Source organism: Carlito syrichta, unplaced genomic scaffold, assembly GCF_000164805.1.
Source record: "Carlito syrichta isolate Samal-C Ts95f unplaced genomic scaffold, Tarsius_syrichta-2.0.1 Scaffold289269, whole genome shotgun sequence".
NCBI lineage: Eukaryota > Metazoa > Chordata > Mammalia > Primates > Tarsiidae > Carlito > Carlito syrichta.
In genome coordinates this window covers 113,319-122,754 of record NW_007233365.1, presented here as the reverse complement: position 1 = coordinate 122,754, position 9,436 = coordinate 113,319, and the positions used below count along the sequence as shown (strand labels likewise).

General features: G+C 41.9%; 1 pseudogene; it reads left to right on the top strand.

Moving 5' to 3' along the window:
- The first annotated feature begins 3,509 nt into the window (after positions 1-3,509).
- LOC103256345 lies at positions 3,510-9,217 on the top strand (annotated as a pseudogene).
- The last annotated feature ends 219 nt before the right edge of the window (positions 9,218-9,436 follow it).

Genomic DNA, 9,436 nt, shown 5'->3' with positions numbered 1-9,436 from the left:
ACAGACATAGCCAGAAATACAATTTTACCAGCTATCTGGGCATCCAGTCAAGTTTACACATAAAATTACCCATCACACCCTCTAATGGGCATCTCAAATTTATTTTGTCTGCAGAGAACTCTTGTTTTATTTAGCCCCATGTTCCTCCCACATCTTCCATATTTCAATGACAGACCTCTGCATCTGCCCAGTTATTCATGTCAGAAATCATTGTAAATTTCAAAATCATCCTTGATTTCTCTTTCTGTTAGACCCTACCTCCAATATATCAACAAGTCCTGTTGGTTTTGTCACCAAAATGGATCTTGACTTTATCCACTCCTCTGGAGGCACCTGGCCATAACCTCAGTTCAAGGCACTGACTCTTGCCTGGGTTATTGCAGGAGTTCCTTTTAGGGAAAAGAAAGTGGTTTTCTGTGTCTGTGTCTGCTTCCCCTTGCAATACACACAACATCCAGGGTAATCTTTTGGAATGGTCAATCACATCATGTTGTTTCCCACCTTAAAACTCTTCAATATCTTCCTTCTTCCCTTAGTTCCAAGTCTTAAATTCCTAAAATGGCCACAAGTTTCCACACACTCTGTTCCTGCCTACTCCTATAACCTAATCTGAGGCTACGCTCTTGATTGTTGGCCAAAATGTGGGCCCATCAAGTACGTTCTTGCCTCCAAGCCTTTGCCCTTGTTGTCTCTCTGTGCTTGCACTTTCCCTATCTATGCATAAGCCTAGCTCCTTCTCATCTTTCAGGCCTCAGTTGAAATATCATTTCCTCTTTTTTAGAATGATTTGAGTTCTTTAGGGTATATTCCCAGTAGGGGGATTGCGAGGTCATATGGGAGGTTGATATTTAGAGCTTTTAGGAATTGCCACACTGCTTTCCACAGAGGTTGCACTAGATATAGTGGACCTTGAACATCTGTCACAATACTATAAGAAAAGGGAAACTATGGGGGGGAGTAGGGAGGGGAAAGGAGGTGGGATTAATGGTAGTCAATATCTGTCTGGGAACGGGCGGACACCCCTTATCAACAAGGGTGCCTGAACGATACATATTTGTATACCTAACCCTTAACTATACCCCACAATTTTAAAATAAAAATTTTTTTAAATGTAACTATGAAAAAAAAAGAAATATCACTTCTTCAAACAAGTTGTCTTAACTTCATCATCTGAATGACCCTTCCCAGTTATTCTCTAGCCCATCACCTTATTTATTTATTTCATGGCACTCACCCCATAACCACCTAGCTCATGTGTTGGTTTGTTGGAGGCCACATTTCCCCACTCATCAATGGGCATCAGGACAACAGGTCAGTCTTGTTCACGATTGTATTCCCAGTGCCTTGCATGGTACCTGACACAAAGTAAACTGTCAACCTATATTAACTGACTAAATGAGTGAAGATGAAAATGTGCAGGACAGAGCGTAAGAGCTCAGTAAAGAACATGAATAATTATCTGTGAAGGATGGAGCTTTCAATGAAGACATGCCGTGAGCTAGTCTCAAAACACTGAATAAGAGTTTTCTAGGTTAACAAGAGTAGAAAAGCAGGGTCAGAATAGATGTAGAGGACTGAAAAATGAGAGGATAAAATGTATTACAGTCACAAAGAATGACTGAACACACTGCAAAGGCACAGAGTCACTGCAAGTGAAGGTGGAACTTCCAGCTGACTCCAGCATCGTCACTGCCTCATTAATAGAGATATTAAGGAATGACAACCAGCATAGTCCCAAATCACAATGAAATCAAAGCAAGAGTCAACTCTTCAATCCCTGGGAGTGGGTAATCCATAGTTACAATCATAATAGATTCCTGGGAAGACTCAATGGGGTTTAAGTAGTGGGAGGTAATGAGTGCTATTTTCTGGACCTAGGTGTTAAGAGGAGAGTTCATTGTGCTGCTGAGCCCTCACAGAAGATGAGGGCTCACTTCATCCTATGCAAACAAAGAGTCTGCTGTAGAAGCTTGGTTTCCTTCCTCCCAACCTTCTGGGACCTGCAATCAATTCTTACTTAGCTCTTGTCTACTTAGCAAATCCCAGTGGAGACAGGAGCTTGTTCCAAGTCCTGCCTCCATATTAACTGGTTAGTTTGCAAACTGGCTAGTCTTAGACGACTAAATACTGAAACCAGGGAGAGAGTGGCAGCAACATAATGTATAAGTGACACAAAGAAGAATGGCACTGTATCCTTATACCTGTGGAAGGACTTTAGGCAAGGGAGTGGCCTAGAAATGATAAGAGAAAGCTGCTCTGGCCACAGTGCAGGGTATGGCCCTTTTCCTCAAAAGGGCCTATGGGCAGGAGACCTGGAGTAAAGTGTGGAAATAAAGGCTGGATTTTTGAGGCGTATTTGTGAAATATTTACGCGAATGTGCATGGTTACTGGATGTGAAAATTAGAGATGAAGGAAGGATTTGGAGTGATATCCAGATATTAAATGTATATCTTTTGGGGTGAATTTGGCCATTAACCAACACAGGTAACATCACTGAAGGAATAATTGGGCTTGGGAAACTTTAAAAACTTTCTCTGTTTTCTCATTTCTTCTTGGGCTTCCATCACTGCAAGGGTTTTTGCCACTCTTGCCATGTTTCTCAATAGATGGAGTATAATTCCTGCCTTATTGTCATTGGGCTTGGCAGCCATGGGACCTGTTTTGACCAATGGAATGAAGTAGATGTGACAACCGCCACATCCAAGCAGGAGTTATGCATGCACTCTTGCGGTTTGGCTCTGCCCTCTTGACTTCTGCCACCATAAGAGCAGTATGCCCCAGAAAGCAGCTGCTCCTTGGAACATCAAGTGGAGTGAGCTCAGCCCAGGAGAGTCATGAGGGACCTTCAGTTCTGATATAATGTAAGCTAGAACCATTCACCTCTGGGATTTGGGGATTGCATGATGCTGCAACAAAAGCTGACTATGACACTTTCAAAGTCTCATTGGCTCCCTCCCCCACTAAATGACTTACCATCTGTGGTCTCTAATTTCCTCATTGGTGAAGTTGAACTAAACGATTCCAAATTCTTTCCTGGTTCAAAATTGTTTTTTTTTAATGACTGTGTCACTCCTCAATGATATAGTATTGTTTGGGGGTTCAAGTGGATTTTGCTTTCTTTCCAAAGATACAGGAGGCAACCTTAACTTAGCAAACTCCAGCTTGGTAGTTAACGGTATCAAACCAGAACAAGACCATAGTGCAGGGACCTAAGGTGGTTTAAGCTGCTGCAGCAGAACTTCCATTCTGAAGACCCTGAAATTAAAAAAAAATCTATAAAGCACAAACCTGCCGCATTCAGCTGCTTTGGTTATTTATACGAACATTTCCCGATTCAAATTGCATGCTCAAATCAAATTTCCCTGGTTTATGCCTTCTTCAGTAATTACTTAAAGGCAGTTTACCTCTCTCTGGAGGAACATAGCAGAAAGGCCTATAGACAAAATCTCGTTGACTCAGGGAGAGGTAAACGAACTCCAGGCCTGGCACTGCAGAAGTCACTTTGCCCATGGAAGTGAACACTGATGAGCCTCCTGACTTTTTCAGCCTCGCTGATGCAGAAGCATTCTTCAAGGAGGAGAGTGAGGCCCAAGGAAATGGACAGAGAGAGATAAACCTTGGAGAGTGGGGAGGAAGAAATCACTTTCTTCTCACTGAGTTTCTTTTGTGGGTGTGCCATGGCTTGGATTCAGTTTGTATCCCTCAAAACTCATGTTGAAACTTGATCCCCAATGTAGCAGCATTAGGAGATGGGGCTTAGTGGCAGGTGTTTGGGTCATGGGAGTGGATCCCTCATGAATAGATCAATGTCCTCCCTCTGGGGGAGTGAGTTCTCCCTCTCTCGGGAATAGATTAGTTCACATAAGCAAGTTTTATTAAAAAGGGTCTGGCTTCCTCAGTTTCCCTCTCTTGTTTTTTCTCTCACCATGAGATCTCTTTGCACACACCCACTCCCCTTCTTCTTCCTGCCACCAGTAGAAGCAGCCTTAGGCCCTTATCAGATGCAGATGCCCAGTCTTGGACTTTTCAGCCACCAGAATCATAGGCCAAATAAAGCTCTTTTCTTTATAAATCACCCAGTCTCAGCAACGCAAAATGGACTAAGACAAGGGGTAAGCAGGCCAGTGGCTGAAAGCTGCTCCCACTCCAATGGGATTGAGAGAAATCAGAGTGAGGCTGGACACAGTGGCTCATGCCTGTAATCCCAGCACTTTAGGAGGCCAAGGTGGGAGTTCAGGCTTCAGTTCAGGGGTTTCAGATCAGTCTAGACAACATAGCATGACTTCATTGCAAAAAAAAAAAGAAAAGAGAAAACAGAAAGAGAGTGCAAGAATGTCAAAAGGATACAAAGAAACCACGATCACCTTTGTACCAGAAAGTGTCTGGGTCCTTAAAAATTCACCTCAAGATGAGCCTATCACAATGCAATAAACAGAACCTCCCTTTGGTGGACCATGTACTTGCCCCTAATTCACTTTTTCCATCTGGAAGCATTCCCCCAACTGCCACCAAAGAGCCATCATTTATTCACTCATTTTCTCATTGACTGATTTCCCTAGTCACTCATTCTATTTTACACTTCCTTCTTTGTTCAATTATTCAACTTGATGGCCCTTATCTTGATTTGTCTGCCTGACTGCTTTTTTCCTTTAGTAATAGCACCCTGGCTTCATTTGGGGGAACAGTTCTCTGTTGTTCTCATTACATACAGTAGGGGTAAAGGTGTTCCATGCTCCATTTCCTCCATTCTTGAGTCAGATGCATGACACAGACTTGACAAATCAGAACTTTGTGTTGTCCTGGTCATTGTGATTGGTTAGTGATTGGTTCAAGGATGGATGGACACGTGGCTCAAGCCTAACCAAGGGAACCTTCTCTGGAACTTTTGCTAAAATCGTCAAGAAAAAAGAAGGAAAATTTCATTAAATTTCTGTGAATACATGAATCAAGACAGGAAGCATTAACATAAATAGAATATTTCTCATTACTAAAAATTATCATGAAAAGAAGAGTCAAGGTAGGGATGTTCATTCTGAATCTACAACTTACTGGTTTGGAAGATCTTGAGAAAGTCATCTCAATGGATATGTCACCTTATCTGAAAAATGAAGATGACAATGATAACTACTCTTTGTGGCTGAGTCTGTGAATATACCCCACCCTCTCTCCTACCCAGGTAGCTGGAAGAAATAACTTTAAGATGACGAAATTACACTATGTAAACATTGCAGATCCCTGAGTCAAGGAGAAAAGTCAAGCCAGGGAGACCTCCCTAACCACATCTGACTGTGATGTGAAAAACATATGTCTTTGTTGTGTTGAACTGAAATATTGGGGTTTTGTTTAACTACAACATAGCAAGCCTAACATCATAAACATGGGTTCAGTTATTCAGAGATACCTGAAAGTCTATAACATGAAATCAAGACTTTGAATGATATGTTTTGAGGAAGGCATGTAGTAACAGAGTAAGAAGATACTATTTTTTTTTTTTTTTTGCTGCCCAGCATTTATTCCCAGGACACTGCGGTGGTTTGTGAAAATAAGAATATTTAAAATCAGGTCTTTTCCTATAGATCCCCACAAGTATGTGGTTATTATAAAAATAATCTCGACCGGGCATGGTAGCTCAAGCCTGTAATCTCAGCATTTTGGGAGGCCGAGGTGAAGGAATTGCCTGAGCCCATGGGTTTGAGAACTTGTCGAGATTTCATCTCTATCATAAATCAAAAATTTAGCCAGGCATGGTAGCACATGCCTGTAGTTCTGGCTACTTGGAAGGCTGAGGTGGAAGGTCGCCTGAGCCCAGCAGGTCGGTGCTGTGGTAGAATGCCACTGCACTCCAGCCTGGGTGACAGAGTGAGACTCCAACTGAAAAAAAAATCTCAATGTGCCATCAAGAAAAGACGAGAACCAAAAATCCAACCATAGAAAGGGATAAATCTGAACAAACAAGCCAAGATAACAGCATACTGAAAAAAGGCAGGCAGATATGAGTCACATTTAAGAACCTGTAAAAACCTAGAAAGAAAAGATAAATGCAATAATCAGAATGGCAATATCAGCTGTGAGGGAGGAAATAAAGGTATGGTGATTGAAATCATGAGCTTTGAGATTAGTTTAATGCAACAAGGATTAAATGCAAAGATTTAATGCAGCAGGGTTTGAATTCCATTTCTACTACTGACTGGAGGTTCATCTTGAGCAAGTCTCTTTATTATCTCTTAGCCCAAATTTTCTAATCTGAAATTTGAGGATTAAGAGAGTCCCTACCCTATCTCATGGAATGTTGAAAGGATGAAATGAAATGATCCATGTAAAGTGCTTAGTACACAGTGAGAGCTCAATAAATTATCATAATGATATTATTGGCATTGTAAAGGAAAGCATGAACAAAAGGGATATCTGAAAGAGATGAAGGAATTAAAAGGAGAAAGAGGGTAGAATGGTGGGTAGGGTGGAAGTCAAGCACCACTAGCAATGAACAAAAGGGCCAAAAGAAAAAAAGGTCAGTATCACCATTTTGTCTTTTATTTTTATCATCTTTGTACTATGATAGCTTTGATCTGGCTAATTACAAAAAGCACAGGTTTAAACTGGATTGCCTTTAATTAAAATAAAGGCAAATATTTTAAAAACATAAACGCTATATTTCACAAGAAATAAGTTGCATATGATCAATTACATATTTGGTTTTTTAAAGGGGGAAGATTACCATTAAACCACGTGGTATTTGGGGGGCATTGGAGAAATTTTTCTTTCTCTGAGGAGCATTGAACAATAATATTTTTTATGAAAAACTAAGTATCCTCACCAGAAAAAAAGGAAGGAGGTAGGAGATGGCTCTTGCACGAGAACAGAGGCAGGGAGCACTCACTGCAGAAGCGAGACTGTCTGAAATCCACAGGGGGAAGAGAAAGGACACATGAGAGCCTATAGAGAATATAGCAGAAGGGAAAACCAACGAGAATGCAGACGATCTCCATGCCAGTAGTGCGTGAACTCCAGAAAAAGGAGGGAGAACTTCAGGAGTGGGTAAAGAAGGGAGATGAGATTAGAAGGAAAAGTAAAAAGTCCAAGAAAGAGAGCTAACAGTTCAAAGGAAGCCTTCAGATATTAACTAAAAACACAGACATGTAGGAGACGCACTACTCTAAGTAGGAACAGGTAACAGAAGTAGCTTAAAAACACAGAACAGGAGGATTTGTAATGATTGCCCAGGTCTCAAATCTCCAAAACTCCGGAAACCAACTTTTTTTTAAATTTGAGTTTAAAAAAATGATTTAAAAAAAATTAAGTTTGGCACAAATTCATTTGGCAGCAAAACTTGACCTGAGCTGACATAAGGCTCTTGATACATTATTTATCTCACATCCCACTTAGCATGAACATTCACACATTTCACTGCAATAATGAGCCAATCACAAAGTGTTACTGCACACCCCACTGGGGATGGGATGCAGTGGAATGTATAGTTTATGTACTATGTGACCTTTCCGATTTCCATAATATTTTGAATTTTTAAAAAATGTGGCCTCCAGCGTTTCCAATCAGGGACTATGGGCTTGTATGAGAAGGCACAAAACTGGATATGAAGAAAGATACTTATATCTAATGACAAAATTGACAAATACTACCATTTCTCGAGTGTTTACAAAATACCAAGTGCTGTCTACTCAATATTTTAAGTCTTTATTTAAGTCTAAGATATCAGGTTTCATTTTATTCCTTTTTTTTGTTTTTGGCAGACATGGCAAGAGAGGAGTAGAGAACTGCAATAATTTGTCCCAAATTTACACAAAGCTGGCAAGAAGCAGAACTTGGGATTTGAATCCAGCTATGTGTCTTCAGAGCTTGAACACTTAACTACTAGCCCATGCTGCTGAAACTAGACCATGTGCCCCACAGGTTTAAAGAAACTGATAACTAACAGAAATCTTGAGCTTGTCTTGTGGGACAGCAGATAAAGAAATGGCTTGCTACAATCCCAACCTCTTACAAAACTGGTTGAAACACCACTGGGGAGAGGAGAACCTACCTATTCGGTAAATGGTGCTAGGAAAACTGGCTGATCAAGTGCAGAAGATTGAAACAGGACCCCTTCCTATCACCATACACAAAAATTAACTCTAAATGGATCAAAAACCTCAAACTATAAGAATCTTAGAAAATGCAGGAAACACTCTTATGGAAATTGGAACTGGCAACTAATTCCTGATTAAAAACCCTAAGTGCCCATGCCATAAGAGATAAGATAGACAAGTGGGACCTCATCAAACTGACAAGCTTTTGCAAAGCAAAAGAAATCATCAAGAGAGCAAGGAGACAGCCCACAGAATGAGAAAAAATATTTGCCAATTGCATATCTAGGATCTACAAGGAACTCAAACTCACCAAAAGGAAAAAAACAAACAGCCCCATTAAAAAGTGGGCAAAAGATATGAATAGACACTTCTCAGAAGAAGATATATACGGGCAGCCAACAGGCACATGAAAAAGTGCTCAGCCTCACTCACCATCAGAGAAATGCAAATCAAAACCACACTGAGATACCACCTAACCCCAATAAGAATGGCCATCGTTAATAAAACAACAGAGTCCCCAGCGCTGCCCACCATCACCATGCAGCCCCTCGTGCCAGCCCTGCTGCTCTCACCCTGGGCCTGCTGCTCAACCACCCTGCAGCCCCTGCGTGCGTTCACCTGCACCAGCCATCCCAGTTCAACAGCTTTTCTTGGGATAACTGTGATGAGGGGAAAGACCCTGCGGTGATCAAAAGCCTGACTCTGGAACCTGACCCCATCAGCGTTCCTGGGAACATGGCCCTCAGTGCCGAGGGCAAGACCAGCGTCCCCCTCACAGCTCTTCAGAAGGTGGAACTAACTGTGGAGAAGGAGCTGGCAAGCTTCTGGGTCAAGATCCCATTCGTGGAGCAGATTGGCAGCTGTGCCGACGAAAACTTTTGTGATGTGTTTGACACTCTCATTGCCCCTGGGGAGCCCTGCCCAGAACCCCTGCACACCTATGGGCTTCCCTGCCCCTGCCCCTTCAAAGAAGGCACTTACTCACTCACTGCCCAAGAATGAGTTCACCTTGCCAGACCTGGAGTTGCTCAGCTGGCTCAGCTCCAGGAACTACCATCTGGAGAGCATCCTGAGCAGTGGCGGGAAGTGCCTGGGCTGTGTCAAGATTGCAGCGACTCTGAAGGGCAAATAACAGCAGCCTGCAGGGTGAAGGGACGCGAGCAAAGTTCTGTTCTTTAGAGTATCATAGACTCCAAATCCATCCAAGTTGCAGCAAAGTCCATATGTTTGTTCTTCTTTATGGCTGCATAATATTCCATTGTGTAAATGTACCACTTTTTTTTAATCCAGTCCAGCTTCGATGGGCAACATGGTTGGTTCCATGTTTTTTGCTAATGTAAATTGAGCCGCA